Source organism: Rattus rattus, chromosome 10, assembly GCF_011064425.1.
Source record: "Rattus rattus isolate New Zealand chromosome 10, Rrattus_CSIRO_v1, whole genome shotgun sequence".
In the NCBI taxonomy this organism is placed as follows: Eukaryota; Metazoa; Chordata; class Mammalia; order Rodentia; family Muridae; genus Rattus; species Rattus rattus.
In genome coordinates, this window is record NC_046163.1 from 82,195,350 (window position 1) to 82,215,232 (window position 19,883).

A 19,883-nucleotide genomic window follows, 5' to 3' on the forward strand; every position below is an offset into this window, starting at 1 on the left:
GATCTGTACCCCATTTTTAATATGATTATTTGACTCTGGCGTCTAACTTCATGAGTTCTTTGTATAACTTCGTTATTAGCCCTCTATCAGTTGTACGATTGGTAAAGATCTATTCCCAATCTGTTGCTTGTCTTTTTGTCCTAATGACAGTGTCCTTTGCGTTATGGAAGCTTGGCAGCTTTATTAGATCCCATTTGTCAATTCTTGATCTTAGAGCACAAGCCATTGATGTTCTGTTAAGGAAATTTTCTCCAGTGTCCATGTGTTCAAGACTCTTCCCAACATTTCTTCTATTAGTTTGAGTGTATCTCGTTTGATGGGGATGTCCTTGATCCACTTGGTCTTAAGGTTTGTACAGGGTAATAAGAATGGATTGATTTGCATTCTTCTACGTGCTGACCTCCTGTTGAACCAGCACCATTTGTTGAAAATGGTATCTTTTCCCATTGGGTGGTTTTGGCTCCTTTGTCAAAAACTAAGTTATCATAGGTGTATGGGTTCGTGTCTGGGTATTCAATTCTATTCCATTGTTCTATCTGCCTGTCTCTGTACCCATACCATACAGTTTTTTTTTTTGTTTGTTTTTTTTTTTTATCACTATTGCTCTGTAATACTGCTTGAGGTCAGGGATGGTGATTCCCACAGAAGTCCTTTTATTGTTGAGGACAGTTTTAATTATCCTGGGTTTTTTGTTATTCCAGATGAATTTGCAAACTGTTTTTCTAACTGTATGAAGAATTGAATTGGAATTTTTATGGAGAATGCATTGAATCTGCAGATTGCTTTTGGTAAAGTGGCCATTTTTACTATATTAATCGTGCCAATCCATGAGCATGGAAGATCTTGTCATCTTCTAAGATCTTCTTCATTTTCTTTCTACAGAGACTTGAAATTCTTACAATACAGATCTTTCACTTGTAGGTAAAGTCACACTGAGGTATTTTATATTATTCAGGACTATTAAGAAGGGTGTCATTTCCCTGATTTCTTTCTCAACCTGTTTATCTTTTGTGTAGAGGAAGGCTACAGATTTGTTTGAGTTTATTTTATACCCAGCCACTTTGCTGAAGTTGTTTATCAGGCTTACTAGTTCTTTGGTGGAACTTTTGGGGTCAAACAAGTATACAACCAAATCATCCGCACATCGTGATATTTTGAATTCTTCCTTTCCAATTCATATCCATTTGACCTCCTTTTATTGTCTGATTGCTCTGGCTAGGACTTTGAGAACCACACGCCCACATGTTCATGGAAGTTGAACAATGCTCTACTCAATGAAATCTTGGTCAAGGAAGAAATAAGAAATTAAAGACATCTTAGAATTTATTGAAAATGAAGGTACAGCATACCAAAAGTTATGGAACACAATGAATGCTGTACTAAGAGGAAAACATATAGCTCTTAGTGCATGCAGAATGAAACAGGAGAGAGAGCACACATCGGCAGCTTGACAGCATACCTGAAAGTTTAGGAACAAAAAGAAGCAAATATACCCAAGATGATTAGATGTCAGAAAATAGCCAAACTCAGGCCTGAAATCAACCAAATATAAACAAAAGGGGCTATTCAATGTGTCAACAGAACCAAAGCTTGTTCTTTGAGAAAATCAACATAATCAATAAACCCTTATCCAGACTAACTAGAGGACACAGAGAGTGTGTCCAGATTAACAAAATCAGAAATGAAAAGGGAGATATAACAACAGAACCAGAGGAAATTCAAAAAATCATCAGATCATACTACAAAAGCCTATATTCAACAAAACTAGAAAATCTAGAGGAAATGCACAAATTTCTACACAGATGCCAGGTACCAAAAATTAAGCCAGGAACAGGCAAACCATTTAAACAGCTGCATAACTTCTAAAGAAATAGAAGCAGTCATTAAAAGTCTCCCAACCAAAAATAGCCCAGGACCAGATGGGTTTAGTGCAGAATTCTATCAGACCTTCATAGAAGACCTCATACCAATACTTTCCAAACTATTCGCCAAAATTGAAACAGACAGATTACTACCAAATTACTTTTATGAAGCCACAATTACTTTTATACCTGAACCACACAAAGACCCAACAAAGAAAGAGAATTTCAGACAAATCTCCCTTATGAATATTGATGCAAAAATACTCAATAAAATTCTTGCAAACTGAATCCAAGAACACATCAAAACGATCACCTATCAAGATCAAGTAGGGTTCATCCCAGGTATGCAGGGATGGTTCAATATATGGAAAACCATCAACATAATCCACTACATAAACAAACTCAAACATAAAAAACACCTGACCATTTCATTAGATGCTGAGAAAGCATTGTCTCCTTCCCATTTATTCTAGAACATTCTGACTGTTTCATCATGATGTCTTCATGATACTCCTGCTGTATCTTGGTCTACTCAGCCTTATAACCTGGAGCTAAAAGAATGCCTGTCCTTTTAAATCATTTAGTCTCAGGTATGTATTTGAATGACAACTAAAAAACAAATTCATATATCTACAAATCTCTTGCATTTCGCAGATTTCTATGTGACATTCATATTTTCTAACTGTCATTACTTACAGCAGAATGAGATAGCAAATATATAGAATTGAAAATGTATTATTTCAGCATTTGTGTGGAAGTGCCAAACAGCTAATATGTATGGAGAGAAGAATGATGTAGTCTTATAGAAAGAAAGAAGAAAAAGGAATGATGATTATTCCTATGGAGAAGCCACTTTCTACTTCAAAGATGCATACAGTTGAATTTTAGTTGCTAAAAGACAGGAAGTATAATTTTAACTTATGTGTGCTGAAACAGGAATTACTTATTCATTGGATTAATATATCATGTAATATTTTATCTAAATGTCAAATATTTCCTATAAAATATTTTAAGTACCTTTTCAATGCTTTAATTCCATTCCCAAAAATATGACCAACTAAAAACTTGCTTCTATCTAGTTTACAGAGTTCCAAATGGTAGGTATTTTCCAGTTTTAAATTCATGAGAGGGTAAGAAGTAATGGGAGTGAAATCTGTCTTCAAGAACATTCACTTTCTCACTGTGTCTTACCTTTACAAATTAATTTTTAAGTCATATTCTATATGTAATATTATTACTGACTAAACTATGGTCACCTCCATTTTATATGGTAAACCAAATTTTCTTATGCACACACACACATATACACACATATATACATATACACATAATTATAAAACTTGACGTGTAGAGATGTATAAAGTATGCTGTGAACATATAAGCTCTAACATTACCCAGTCTTGCATATCTGTCACCTTTATTTATTTCTTTCCATTTCCATTCATGTTCTATCTATAAATCTTTGTGTCTGTATAGGTTTATGTCCATGTTGTGATGGCCATGCCATATTCTACATTCTATACTCTATACTCTGCACTCTACAGTATAAACTATATATTCTACATTCTATTTTCTATATTCCAAAATACCTTTTTTCTACCCATTGGCTCTATTTACAGTCATTCTGACTACTACTTTGTCATTTTTTTCCTGCATATTGGAAGTCTTCACTGGAGTTGAACACTCAATAGTTACTTATCCTCAGCAATATGACTAAGTGTGAGTAACTGCATTGACTGCCATCTTCTGCAAAAGATAATCTTCTCTGATCCAGGCTGAGACAGCACCATTTTAATATGTAGAATCATAAATATTTAGGTGATTATATGTACAAGTTTGTTTATCAAACATGCAAAAAACCTAAACGTAGATATTGCTGTTCTGAAAGACTACTTTTAGCAAGATAATTATTATTAGATGAGTTATAATCTACAAATAGTAGTATCATTCTGAGAAAAGAAAAGTACCAGTAAATACTGGCTCATTCACTCTTGTACAACCATCTATTCTTTCCCTCCTGTCCCGCGCGCGACCTCGCCAGCAAGAAAACACGTGGGGACATACGAATCCTTGCTGCAACCAAACTTTTATTGAAATCTTAAGGAGAAGCCCTGCGCGCCCGGCATGGCGTGGCTTATATACACCCTAGCGCAGCACATCCACACCTGATTGGTCGCTTACCCATGATCTCATTAGGCATGCCCCAGAGTGGGCAAAGACCTGGCACGAAGGCACTTTTGCACATGCGCACACAGTTAACTTCCTGAAAGGAAGTCGGCTGGCGCGGCGGAGGCCAGCGCCATCTTGTAATGGCGGAAGCTATCCTGGCCTTCCACGTGGGGCGCAGTGGAAGCCAGTGCCATCTTGTGGTGGCGAATGTTATAGCAGCCCTCTACACCCTCCCAAACTTCGTCCTTTCTTATCATGATCACTAAAGAAATTCTATGCAACATGATATAAAATAGCCTCAGGTGAAATCAACCTTAAAACTTATGATCTCATCAGAGAAAAGATATCTTTAGTGTTAAGGCCTAGACTGTGCACACTTGTCATGGCAGTGATAAAAAAAAAAATGATCTTGTTTCCGTGTCTTATCAAAGGTTAATGGACTCCAATGGACTTTTCATGACCTGGGAGGTACTAAATGTTCAGTAAACTTTTTCCATAGTACTTTTCCTTTACTCAGAATTAAAACACTGAATAAGCCTTTGAACTCAAGACACATATTCGGTCAGAATTTCTTATATTGTAAATGTATAGAAACCACTATTCTCTTATTAAAGCTTAGTCAAATAGACATTACCCAGCCTCCTCAATGAATGGGTAAGCATAATCCTTTCTAGAAGTTTCTTAGTTTGTGCCATTAGTTGTTTAACAGCTAACTCTTAAAAATTGGTTTGCATTCTTTTTCTTTTTGCCAGATCATGTCTTTCTATGATTTTGAAAGAAGAGACTTCCAAACATAGCTGTGCTATCAGCAGCTTTTCCTAGAATATTATATCTATATTCTGAACAATGCTGCATAGACTTTTAGGATACCAAAAGACTTTTACCACAATACATTTACATGTGAAATGAACTTTCCCCTAATATATCAATTTACTCCCATTCCCACTCATCTTCCATCCATGTGAGGGCATGTCATTCCCCCACTTTAAAGAGTTTGATCATATATTTCCATTCTCCCACTTACTGGGTGTGGTAGGGCTGTTGTTTATCTGTCCCATAAACCTTGAGACTATGAGCCACTAATAAAAGTCACTCAGTAGCAAGAATCATGAGACTTTGAATCACTATTTCTCCACTGAAAATCCAGACTGTATTTACCGCACATATAATTCCAAACATGTAAGCCACCTAGTTTTATACAGAGAACGTACTATACTGTATTTAAATAATTTCACTTTCTCTCCTATTACATACTCCTATCAAATTCTAACCACTTTTCTCTCTTAAGCATATATGATCTGTCACCTCTTTAATTTTGCTTACACTAAGCAACATGAAAAAGTGTGTGTGTGTGTGTGTGTGTGTGTGTGTGTGTGTGTGTGTTAGTGCATGCATGCTCTTTAAGACGGAACACTTGGTATTTGATAACCAAATAAGGGGTGTCATCTTTAAAGAAGCCTGATTCTTTCTCTCTCTACAGTCATTAATCTCCTTCAGTTCTCCTTCTAGTAAAGGGACCCTTATGAGATTTCATGTATCTTCATTTCCATGCCAACTGTTTTTGTCTTGTTCAAGTTTTGTTTAGCCATATTGTTTTGAGGTCATGGGTATAACTTCTCTTTGATACATAAGAGAAAACTCTACAGCAAATGTTCTGTTCCTAAAGCTCTTACTATATTTCTGCCCTCTTTTACATGATGTTCCATGAGGCTTAAATGTAAGAATCATATTGTGTATGTATCTATCAATTGGGTTTGGACACCTCATGATCTGTTACTATTTTTATGTTGAACACTCATGGCTTCTGTATTGGACTCTGTATACTGCAAAAAGAAAGCTGTTTCTGTGGGTCATGAGAGCTATACTTTCTGTGGGTATAAGTATTTAGAATGCAGTTAAAATTATGTCACTTATTAAAGTGGAAAGAATAGATTTTCCTCTAAGGTCAAGTGTCTCAATATGCAAAGGTTTTTCTCTGGGTTCACAGTAGCCAGTATAGATTTCATGGAAAATAAGTAAGTCTTATGTAAATTATAGGACTATAAATCCTGTTATTATACATTTAGGATATTATGCCATACTGGTCATTACTGAGGTACACATGCATCATGGGTAGAGAGTACTATTGATTATTTTTCCCCCTCATCAATTTGCATGGCAGCCTCTGGTAATATGAACACATTCTTCAGAAAGGAATCTGCCAGGTCCTGTTTGCTTGATTCTTCCAAGTCATGTGTCTATTTATGCAATATATTCAAAGATCCGGCCTAACTTTCAAGTTCTATAAAGCAAGTAAAATCACCATCAATATCCTATACTATTTAAGGAGAATGTTGAACTTCACTATCCAATAATTCAAAAGAAGTTTTCCTCTGTTTGTCTAGTATTCAGAATTTTATTGAATGTCTATAGCTCTTATAAGTAAGTGGCTCAAGGAGGGGGAGAGAGAGGGGGGAGAGATTTTAGATCAATATAAAATATAAATTCCTATGGGTTTTTCTAGTTTCTTTTTTTAACATTTTTATTGGACTTTTTAAACTTACATTTCAAATGTTATAGTCTCTCATGGTTTCCTATCCATAAACCTCCTATCCCATTCCCCCACCCCCTTCTTCTGTGAGGATATTCCCCAACCCATCCACCCAACTCTTTCCACCTCCCTGTCCTGACATTCCCCTTCGCTTATGGTTGCTGCCTTGTCAAGTCCAAGGTTGGTGCCCAAAAGGTTATCATCTGCTACATAAGCAGCTGGAGCCATGGGTTTGTCCATGTGTACTCTTTGGATGGTGGTTTAGTCCCTAGGAGATCTAGTTGGTTGCAATCGTTGTTCTGATGCAGTTGAAAAATCCTCCAATTTCTTCAATCCTTCCTCTACCTCCTCCAATGGGGACCCTGTTCTCAGTTCAATGATTGGCTCTGATTTTTCTCCTGTGAATTTGTCATGCTCTGTCAGATTCTCACAGGATATGGCTATATCATGCTCCTGTCAGCACGCACTTCTTGGCATCATCAATATTGTTTGGATTTGGTGACTGTATGTATGTGGGCTGCATCCCCATCTGGGGCAGGCTATGAATGGCCATTCCTTCAGGCTATGCTCCAAACTTTGTCTCTGTATGTCCTCCTATGAAAAATTTTTGTTTTCTAGGAAGGACTGAAGTATACACACCTCCATTGTCTTTCTTCTCCAGCTTCATGTGGTCTGTAGATTGTGTCTTAGTTAATATGAGCTTTTGGGCTAATGTAGACTTATCAGTATACCATGTGTGTTTTTTGAGATTAGGTTACCTCACTCAGGATGGTATTTTCTAGTTCCATCCATTTGCCTATGAATTTCATGAAGTCATTGTTTTTAAGAACTGAGTGGTACTTCATTGTGTAGATGTGCCATATTTTCTGTATCCATTCCTCTGTTGAAGGATATCTAGGTTCTTTCCAGCTTCTGGCTACTATAGCCTATGGCTTTTCATATCTCCTTAATATTATTTATCCTTCTTCCTTACTCTTCTCTATGGCGCCCTTGCTCCTATTTCCCATATAAATACATTTCTTTTTTTACCCTTTCTCGTCTTCATTTAATTCATATCCTAATACTTACTTCTCTAGAACTCCTTTTTTGTCTACACATGGTTCCTTCTACATTCTTGTTTTCTAGGGTTACTGCAGGTAAAATAGTTACATCTGAAGATTGAGAGTGATATATCACAAATGGAACACATGTTTATGTCTTCCTAAGTTGTTACCTCACTCAGTATGGAATCCTGATCTTCATGTCCTACCCATTTTTCAGCCTATCTTCTAGGTTCTTCAACCCAGGATGACATGTGTTTGAACTAGTTTTATAGCTATATTCTTTTTTTTTTCTTTTTTCCTTTTTTCGGAGCTGGGGACCGAACCCAGGGCCTTGTGCTTGCTAGGCAAGTGCTCTACCGCTGAGCTAAATACCCAACCCCTATAGCTATATTCTTATGTGGGTTGGAATCAGTCAAGCATTTGCTGCCTGTGTCGACAACTGGGATACAACATTCACTGCTTTACAGTATTTTATGGCAAAACAACATTTTTTTATTTATGGAGGAGGCAAATTATTTTGTTACTGCTGTCATTGGATTATTTATTTATTTATTTATTACCCAGTGCCAAAAACAGAAACTACACATTAAACATGCTGGCATCTCAATTAGCAAAGCAACTTCCTATGCTAAAAGATCTTCTATAGTCAGGAAGGAACTTCAGTGTTAAGAGACCTTTATAGCACCTTGGCTTCTTTTCTTCACCCACATTCAAGATGATTCATATATAAGTGCATTACTTACATTTATAACTACTATGATAGTTGGTATATGTGACAAAAGCAACTTAAGGAAGTACAAACTTATTTTGTCTCATTGTCTATAAAGATATAGTTCTTCAATGCACTGAAGTCATAGTGAAAGAAGCCTAAGAAGCTGGTCATGTATCTGCAGTCAGGATGCAGAGAGAGACAATTGGCAGTGTTCAGTTTGCTACCTTTTTTTTTTTCATTCCAGAACCCAAGCACATGGCATGTTGTTCACATTCAGGATGTGTTTTTCCCATTCACATATTCCAGACTATAAACTCACTTTCAGAAATGCCTGTAGGACACATCCTTTCAAAAACAGGCAATTGGAGATCTTAACAAATTGACTTTATATACACCAGAGACAGACACAGAGTAGTATACAAAGAGAGCCCAACTTAATACTCTAATTAAAATCTAATTACTGCAAAAATCTAGGAAGCTTTGAACAACACGTATGTAAATCAATACCATCCAAAATACAAAAAACACAAACAAACAAAAACCATGAGCGTATGCATATTTTTTCATGAAGCTTATTCTTGAGGCTAGTTTAGGAACAAAAAGAATCATTGTAGAAATATGGAATTTTGTAATAAATAAACCTCTTAGATTGGAAAGTTAAGACTAACATTGATTGTAGGACATTACTATGTTAACTACTCAGTTAAGGAGAGATTGACATAAAATGACTGTGGGAACTACTAATATATATTCATGATACATTTTGAAATTTCTTACATCCTTGAGGAATACCATCTGCATTGAAATATTGAAACACAATAAATGGTCTCTACTAATAGCACATTGACTTGGTATTTGGTAGTTTTGCCCTTTGTTGTGGTTTGTATATGCTCAGCCCAGGGAGTGGTACTATTAGAGGTTGTGGCCCTGGTGGAGTAGGTGTGGTCTTGTTGGAGTTGGTGTGTCATTTTACATGAAGACTTGAAGACCCTCATGCAAGCTGCCTGGAAGTCAGTATTCTGCTACTGGCCATCAGATGAATATGTAGAACTCTCAGTTCCTCCTGCAGCATTTCTGGCTAGATGCTGCCATGTTCCTGCCTTGAAGATAATGAACTGAAACTCTGAACTTTTAATAAGCCCCAATTAATTCTTGTCCTTATAAGAGTTGACTTATTCATGGTATCTGTTCATAGCAGTAAACCCTAACTAAGGCACTCTTTTTTTCCCTGTGTGTAGGGATGGAAATGATCTCTGTAATTTCAGTACATCATATTTTCTAAAGATATAATCCCCCATCTATATCTATTATCAATATCTTTTCTTTATCCCCACAAAGAACATATTTAAAATGAACTACCTCAATTCTATTTTCCTTTTTTATGTTATTAACACCATGTATTTAAACTTTACTCGATGTTGAACACAATTCTGAAACATTCCAGTCATGGGATGGATAAAATCCCTCACATCTTCTAGTTGGGTGTAATGATATGCTGGTAAAAGGTGCTGAATTAGGAAAGATATGAATGTGACTTTACCCATGTAATATACTTGGCATATCTCTCTATATTTTCAGAAAATAGACTTTTTCCTAAGAGAAGTAAAAATGTTACCCATTGTTTGTGAATATTGAGGCGTGTCATACAATTCATAGATTTCTGTTTACACTTTTGAGAACTTAAAGCTTTGTCAAATATTATTTTGTGAGCACTTTATTAAACTGCCTTATAATTTTGCTCCCTACAAGAGACAACACTGGGTCTTCCAGTATCTTACTTCCATGATCTAGTCCAAAAGTTGCCGGTGATAGTAGTTTTGTTTTTATCTGGGTATTTGTAGGGATATTACATAATAGCCATAGTCATATGTTTGACTGACCAGCAAACAAGGAAAGTATTGTAAAATTTTTCAGGACAGAACTAGGAAAAAGATAATGCTGAGTGTGACTTTCATAGTTTTACATGGCATGATGTAACAAATGTTTATAAAGATATTAGGTTATCATTTTTGTACTTGGTTCTGGCTATAATGATTTTTATACTTTGAACATTTTTTAGCCCCAACTGCCAGAATGATGTTGTTAGAGAGTATTTAATTTTAAAATGTCTTATATTCATGGCCGAAGACCATTGGAATACAAGATTTTCATTATAATGGAAGCCTATCAAACTGTACAATTTAACCCTTTCTTCCAATGTATCTAATACTTGAAGCATTAACAAAGATATTTGCCCATATTAAAAAAACTCTGAAATAAACCATGTTGGGCTTAAGGAAATAACAATAAACCAAGCAGCTCCATGCTATTATCATTTTTTTATAGTTTTAGTTTTATATATGTATAACAAATATCCAATAAACTGTATGTCAGTAATGTGCACATGTGGATAAAAATTTAAACATATATACATTTATGAAATCATTGTCACAGTCAAGACAACCAATACATCTACCAAAGTATATCTAAAAAATATTTATTTGTTTTATTAATGTTGGGTCTTGTTTCTTTTCTTTTTGTTAAACCTTAACATTGGTTCCACCTCTTCACTTTCAACTACACACTTAGTCTTGTTGATATAGGCATGTATTATTAAAAAGAGCTGTTGAACTAATTAATACACTATATCTATACTAATTTTGAAAACCATCTCTCATCTATCTTCTTTTCAATACCAAGTAATTGCTTACAAAGATAGCCAAAATGATATTTTTTTTAAAAGCAAAGGTGTAATGTTCCCTGCAAGAAGCCTTCCCAACATAAACTATGCCATCGTCAGTCCTACATACTTATAAGTGTTTATTTAATCCAGGTATATTTATAATATTAAATAAATAAAAGTATTATTATTTGACAGTCCATCATATATGTCAGTAGTCTTCAGAATCATCATTCTTGTTTCTCAACTCTCTACTTCTCTAGTTGAAACTCTTCTCAACACATCTGCCTCTTATATTCATGTCTTTCTTTTCTATGTGATCCATATGGTTTGATTAGGAGTTCTTGCCTGAACATACATTGTGAGATATCTTGGTGGTTATACCATAGAATAAATGACACTACTACTTGTGTAATTACATAACTTACAGTTTCATTTGAGTAGAGGTGGAACACTGTGAGCCTTTTTCCATCATTAAATAATGTTGACACAGTAGTCTGGTGCAGGTCTTAGGCAGATAAGCAAAGCTTCCATGACTTCATGAGCACAATGACCATAGAAGACTTTGATTACATACTTTCCTATCTGACTAATATCAATTTTTTATCCAGGAGCACAGTATTTCCTGTTTTGAGCTCGTCCATTATTTATTTTAATATGTTGGCCAACTAATGGTTTGTAACCACGTATAACTTATAAAAGTTATTTCAGGTTTGCTGAAATTTTAAGTTTTTATTTACAAGTTAAAGAAACATCAAAGTCAGTTATTTTGATATGAAGTTCTATACATTTTTACAAATGTGTAGATCTGACTTGCATCATTACTTTTAGGCTACAGAGCACCCATCAATGTTCCCTAAAGGCCTGCAGGCTGTTTGAAAACTTGACTCCTAACACTGGCAATACTAATGTGCTCTACTTTCTTTGGACGTGTATTTAAGAATAATTAATGGTATCATTCAATGTAAAACTTTGAGACTGGCTTCATTTACACCGGATAATGCTACTGGAAATGTCTTTGAGGGACCTCTAACTTTTTCTGAATATTCACTGTTCCTTTTTGTTTCTGAAGGACATTCTATTTCACAGAGATTCTTTAGTTTACTTGTCTACTCACCTACTGAAGGACATTGGGTGATCTCCAACTTGGACAGCTATGAATAAATCTATGATGTCAAGGTGGTTCTGGCTAAAAATGGGTTCAACTTAGGATTGTTCAACTTTAATATGGTTCTGAACTGATATTCCATCAGCAAAGACTTTAGAATTGGAATCTCTTCCAGGCTCTTGACAGGTATCTTATTCTTCTCTTCAGATTCTGGGAATTTTCCTTATAGTAGGAAAGCTTTCTGATCTGTCTTTAATGAGCTGAGTATGGCTCATTATATGTAAAATCTCTCTACTTTCTTCTTGGTTACTTGGCGAAAGAAAGAAACAGTGCCATAGAGAAATCCAACACCTGTTGATTTTCCAAATAATCCATTTTTTTAACCCAAGAACTTGGCTTCCATTGGCTGTTTTATTTTCTATGTTTTTATAATTTTTATTTATTTATTTATTTATTAGGTATTTATTTATTTTATTTATTTATATTTAACTTTCTGTAGATCTGTGCCTGAGTATATTTAATGTCAGAGAACATTAAACATTTGCATGCAGTAGTGTGTGTGTGTGTGTGTGTGTGTGTGTGTGTGTGTGAGTGTGAGTGTGTGTGTGTAAGGATGCACATACATGTTTAAATATTAAAGTCTGTCTATCCTCTTCCTACTTACTCTATGGGGCCTGGAGATCATATTTATATCATTAATTTTAGTCACAATTATCTTATCCACTGTGTCATCTCTCTGGTTTCTAGTCAGTGGTGTTTACCAATGTCCATCAATGAATAAACATAGTGTGAGAAAAAAATAACTGGTCTGATACCTGGATTTCAATCTGTCTGAATATGAGCAATAAATAGCTAGGCATTTCCCACATTCTAGTCCCCAAAAAACTGCAGGTAATGTGTGTCATCTTAAGCTAAGAAATTTATAGGAACTGGGGGGCCAACAGAAAATGGATCCTTATACCACATTTGGTATTTTTCTTGTGTTTGTGTGCTTGCTTGGTTGATTGCTTTTCAATAAAAAGTCTAGAAACTAAAATAATTTTTGGTCTTATTTTAGGAATATTTTTTTCATTTTTTTTTCTATTTTGAACATCACTAAAATGGTTGATTCTCCTCTGTGAGATTCACTCAGCTCTGAACAGCTTCTTGGCATCATTTTATAAATTAATAAATCAGTCTACAGATATTTCTCAGCCCTTAACCTTGGCTTACTCTAGGATCACCTGGTAATTTCTTCCCCATTTCATTCACATCCTTCTGCTACAGACTATCTCAGTTGTTAGTTGTTCCAAGTGTGGTCCAGGAGTTATTGTAGGTAGAGAGATTCCCAAATGAACATTGATCTCTATAGAGGAAGGAGCAACATGATGAAGGTATAAAATAGGAAAGAGGTGCAGGAAAAGGAGAAAAACTCACTCTGCATCCAACAACATAAGAGGATATCCAGAAAGCACATGCTCACGTAAAAAATTCCAAATCTGACTGCACAGACATGCCACAAAATGCAGTGAACATAGAATTTTCAAGTCCCTAAAATAAAATCTGTGGCAGGTTAAAAAAATTTTTGAGATGTGAATGAACCCTGTTAGTTGGAGAGCAGAGATGATTTGAATAAATCATCTTATTTTTAAATATGTTTTTCCTTTCTTGCTTTGTAGTAGGATGTAGTTGATTTCCTCTGGTCTATTCAGTGTCTATAGACAACAGGCAAATAATACAGTGATTATTGAGCCTTAGAATATTATACCACAAATATGATGTTCTGACCTGCTGAGATAGAAAAATAACCCCCAAATCCAAATCCCTCTGATATTCTTCCTTGTGTTCACCATCCACCTGACATATTCATAATTTTTTTATTCTTTTTCTGTTTGTAATCTATGTATAAAATCTGGTATTCAGGGTTTTGGATGATAGCTCAGTTGGAAATTAAATGCTCTATAAGCATGAGAAAAAGTATTCAGATGCTCAGTGTACAAATGCCAAGACAACAGTGGGTACCTGGACAATCACATCTGATGGGTAATGGTCCTAATGAACAGTGCAAAAATGCCTGGTCCAATATTGGGTGGCTGTAAGTCTCCAGTTGGTGTGCAAAGGTGGTGAGGGTTGGCTGCTTTCTGAGGTCACTGATCAACCTGGTGAACTGGTAACAATCAAGTTCAATAAGAGACCTTGAATTTGATTGAGGTGGAGAAGTGACTACAGACAATATCCTACATCTAATTCTCTGTTTTCATTGCCATCTACTCCTATGTAGAGACATCATGAGAAAGCTTATTAAAAAGAAGCTGCAATCAGGCTCACTAAGCATTTCAAAAGATTATGTAATGACCATAAGTTGGGGAGTTTGGTGACAGGAAAGCAAGCATGGCACTGAAGCAGTAGTTCAGAGACTACTTCCTGATTCCTTGGAAGCAGGCAGAAACAGAGAGAGAGAGAGAGAGTAGGTAGGGGGGCTCTTGAACCTCAAAGCACACACTAGTGACATTCCCCATTCACCAAAGTTATACCACCTAATCCTTTCTAAACAGTTCACCCACTAAAGACCAAGCATTGAAACATATTAGCTTCTGAGGCCATTCTCATTCAAATCACCACACTCTGATTTTCAAATGTATGTGCTCACATGTTTACTTGCATATGCACTTACCACACACTTGAGTTCATACACTAGAATACCCTTCTACACACATACATAAACAAGAAATATTTAATAATCTCAATTTTCAATGTAAAAGAAAATGAATGCTACAGCATTCTGACTTTGGCTTATTTTACGTTATATGATGATGCCTTTTCATGCTTCTGAACACAATAATGGGAAACTGTATATGTAAAGGACACCTTTGTTCAGAGTGAAAATCCAGTGCTTACTTTTCTATAACTGTTAATTCCAGTCTAGAGAAGAAAGGACTTGTGTCTCAAGGTATACAAATTCTTTTGCTCAACCGTTTTCATTAAAATCAGCTACAAAGCTACCAACCCATTTCACTTCCCAGCCTGGAGGGAGTATTTAAACTTTAACCATCACTCAATTCATTCTGTATGCTTCATATTATGTTTCCTGTGTATGTTTGCTTTTTAAGTATGTATGAATAATTTATTTTTTTTTAATTTGTCAATTCCAAGTTCATGTCAACAAATGTTCCAAGGACATAGAAGTGCTTAGCCTGGTACAGGGTGAACAACAAAATCTATACTAGGGTAACTAAAATGAGAGAGAATACAGAATGTCTAGATTATAAGGAGGGTATGCTTTAACAGAAGAGACTAATGAAGAGAGGGCAATGAAGAAGGCATTTGGTGGATGGAAAGGAATGAATCTTGAAAAGTATAGCCCAAATTTAAAGAATAGTGAAAGATAATGGCTACTGACCTTAAACGCTATAGCAAAAGCAAAGAAAGACTCAAGACAGGAAATTTTTTTTTCTCTGAATTTAGTATCGCATTGGTAACATCAGAATCAAAATCTTTTTTCTTTTTAATAATGTGTTGAAAGTTGGAATTCTCATTTGCTTCCTCCCTTTTATATAAGTGCTTTAAATGTTTTCTATGTAGTAAGGTATTAATTTATGCTTTAAAAACTGTTACTATTATTATTTTTCCTTTGCTATTTTAATGGTAAATTAACTGGAGTGAAGTGAGTGAAGAGTTTATCAAACAAATATGAGAGCCCAAGATTGATTAATCACAGCCCATGTAAAAAACAGATGCAGTTGCACAAACATCTGTAGTCTTAGACCTTCTGTAGTGAGACAGAGGTATGAATGGGAGAGTACCTGAAGTACTGTGCATATGCACCAGCAAAATGACAAAGAAACACTTTACCAACAATAAACATTGGCCAGTGATTAGCAGCCAATTGTCTTCTGATCTCTGCATCATACCATGACATGCACATACCCAGATTCACATACATATAATACACACACATACACACACACACACACACACACACACACACACACACTCGCGACCTAGAGAAATATATATTTATCCATTGCTATGTAGAAAATAATTAAGTAATTTAATTTGAAGCAACTGGTTCTAACATCAACTAGAAAATCCAAGCTCTCCTTTTCAATCGCAGAAAGCAGTAAACCATTTCTTTGTAATACAAGTTAACTTCAGGTAATATGTGATTCTTACCATTGCAAGAACATCCTTGATTAATTTAATAAAATTCAATTATGTCCAAAAAAATTGCACAAAGATAGATGTCATATAATATGGGTATGGATCAGTGTAGAAACAGATATGGATCTGGCATTGCTCAATGCTCTCCTGTTAGTCCTCAATGATTAACAGAAAAAGTCACTGTGAAAGGGTAACAGAACAAAATCAAACTGCCATACATCAGCATGATCAGTTAGAAAATATGTGCAAGTCTTCAGGTGAAGACACCTAATGCATTGACTCCTGAGAAACCCTACTTGCAAAGGAACAGTGAAGCACCTTTGGACTGCCCCCAGATGTCTGACAGATTTAGAGCCAGTAGAAGTAGTGTTCTTTCCTAATATTAATGTAATACAAATTATGCCACATTTTTCTTCTTTTAGCCCATCTGTTTCAAATCTCTGTTTTTATTCTATTTAACATATCCATCAATTGTGAGACTACATGATTGCTGCAGACATGAGAAAGAAATGGTGACTTGCTATGCTTGGACAGCCTTGTGGTTCAGGTGAGAAATTTCACTCCTACTCTTGCTCTCCTATTCCCCAAGAAGGAAGGATACTTCATTTAAGGAATTCTGCCAGAATTTCCATTGGCAAATAGACCCAGATCATATCTATTTTGGTGAAGACAAACTTACATAATGGCAATTTAAATCTTTTTAGATCGTTTATTACTCATTGATCACAGTATGTGTGTGTGTGTGTGTGTGTGTGTGTGTGTGTATATATATATATATATATATATATATATTCTCCGCATACATATACTAACTTTAAACTCAGTCAGACAGGCTCATTATAAAACAGAGGCAATCAAACAAGCAAACAAAAAACAGACAACAACCTAATCTAACCAAATGAAACTGAACAAAAGCAAACAACACCATTAACAAAAAGCCATGGAAGAATTGATACATTGAGTTTATCTTTGATTTTAAGGTTTGTTTGTTTGTTTTTCTTTGTTTGCTTTTCAATAGAAAAAATGCCACTCTCTTCTTAAGTTCATATGTTCTAGAAGTCCTAACCTGGGTGACACCACTGAGAACGCTATAAACTGTGAAACATTGATATACATTCAGTGTTGCTGATTCCCTACGTCCCAGTACAAGTAGTTCAACAACAATCATACTTTAACAGCAATGCCAGGTGGTAGAGTACAATTGCTCACTATTAATAGATACATCAAGAACACACATCTTCATGCCTCAGCCTTTCTCTTAACTCATCTATCTTTTGGAGTATTCTTCTTGTAGTAGGAGTCAGAAGCTTGACTCAAAAATGTTTTAGCTAACCATTAGCTCTTACTTATTGGCTGCAAATAGCAAAGCTGTTGTTGATTATATAACTTAGGTTGGCACTGACTTAAATCCATTTTCAGGAACCTACTTTTAGTTGGAGATTAAAACCCAATGGGTAGATTAAGCACAGTTCCACTGAGATGTGAAGAGGTACTCCAGCATTAAGCTTGGTTTGTTGAGTTTCTGCTTCTCACACTGGGTAAATATTAATCAATCTAACACATATTTTCTACGTCTTTATATTCATCAATATTGTAATGCAATGTTCCAACTGAAGTCTGCTTAAAAGTAGGCTTTTTCCTCTAATTAAAATAACTGAGTATTCAAATTTCCTAGTACATTGTAATTTATGTTGTGATCTATATACAAATATAATTCAGTGACTTGTCAAAATAAAGAAAAATAGGATGGGACCGGGACATGGTCCAATCAATCACTCTTTCAAGAAAACATAAGGACAAGAATTCTATGTACACAATCTACATCAGAGCACAGCATGAGGCCCACTTGCAGCCTCAGTCTTAACACAGGTGCAGAGGAAACTGCAAGACTATCTGAATCAGTGAGTCAAAGTGGAGAATATTTGAATAAACGTACTTCATAAAATTATTCAATGTCAACCTCTTATTTCCATTTAAATGTGCACACACACACACACAGGAGAGAGAGAGAGAGAGAGAGAGAGAGAGAGAGAGAGAGAGAGAGAGAGAGAGAGAGAGAGAGACAGAGAGACAGAGATTGATTTGATTTCAATTTGGACCTAGAGATTGTTTTTAAATATTTAAGTTATGTCTTTGTGTGTGTTTGTGTGTTTTTTGTGTGTGTGTCCCAGAGAGAGAGAGAGAGAGAGAGAGAGAGAGAGAGAGAGAGAGAGAGAGAGAGAGAGAGAGAGATGTAATCATAGTGTCCATAGGGACCAGGTAATTCTTCAGAGTGTAAGCCTCCTTATGCGTATCCTGAGAAGTGAACTCAGATCTTTTGCAAGAGCAGAGAACACTCTTACCTATGATGCTATTTGTGAATTCCCAGATATAAAAATTCTTATTGAGCTTTATTTTTTATTTAAAACAAAGAATTAAATTTTACAACCACAATCCTAAAGTCTATCCTTAAAGTCAATTGCTGTGTTCATTTTCTTTGCAATATATACATAAATGTGTTCTGTGGGCTGCCAATGTCTTTTGTAATCTGAACCCTGCCAGCCCCTCACTCTACCTCACACATAACTCTCCTTTCATACATTTGACTTGACCTTGTCTAAGTAATAAATACTCAACATTCCATGCAAATATTACATATATTCACTCCTATGATCCTTCCATCTGTCTGAGTTTTCATTTAATGACACAAGACAATTTTAAATTAGTGACAGGTAGAATATTGAGGTAATTATTATATGCAGCAATTTTTATTCATATTTTTGTATTTGATAAAATGAAAGTGTATTTTGTGTGGTGGTTCTCTGAATACTCCTTTTAAAACACAAGGTACATTTCCATCACAAATAAAGAAATGCACACCCCTATTTATTTTCTTTAGTCTCTCAATCAGGTGTGAATAATACGGTGGCAGAGTTAAACAGCTGAGATAGAAATTATCCTATTTCCACTTGTGTTTGTAGTTATAAGAACAGTTGAAATTACTAAATAATATTGCCACCTGGATTCATTGTTCAAGAAAAAGAAAACTAATGTTCATTGTAATTACAGAATTCTGGTTATTGTTGCTCTTTGTATATTTCTGGTGTGTGTGTGTGGTGTGGTTGTTTGTGTGTGGGTTGTGGTGTGTGTGTGTGTGTGTGTGTGTGTGTGTGCATTCTGGGGCAAATTTCACAAGTTGGCTTGGGCATATGAAGGCCTGAGACTAGTAATAATTACTATTCTTCAAAAAAATCCATTTTAATCTCTTAGACAAGATCAGTCTCTCATTAGTTTCAGCTAAATTAACTAGCCATAAAGCCCCAGGGTTCCTCCTCTCTTTCTCCAGTAAACACTGGCATAAAGCTTGTGCTTCTGTTCCTGACTTTTTACCTGTGTGTTTAGTATAATCAAGAACATAAGCAACAGAAACCAAGGCTACTTAGCATCACCAGAACCCTGTTCTCCACACCACAGCATGCTTTGAACAGCCCAACACATAGGAAAGGAAGATTAGAATGGAAAACCACATCAGATGATGATGATGATGACGACGACGACGACGACGACGACGGCGGTGGTGGAAGATAAACAATGCTCTAACTTGGTCAAGGAAGAAATATAGAAAGAAATTAAAGACTTTTCCAATTTAATGAAAATGAAGGCACAACATATCAAAATATG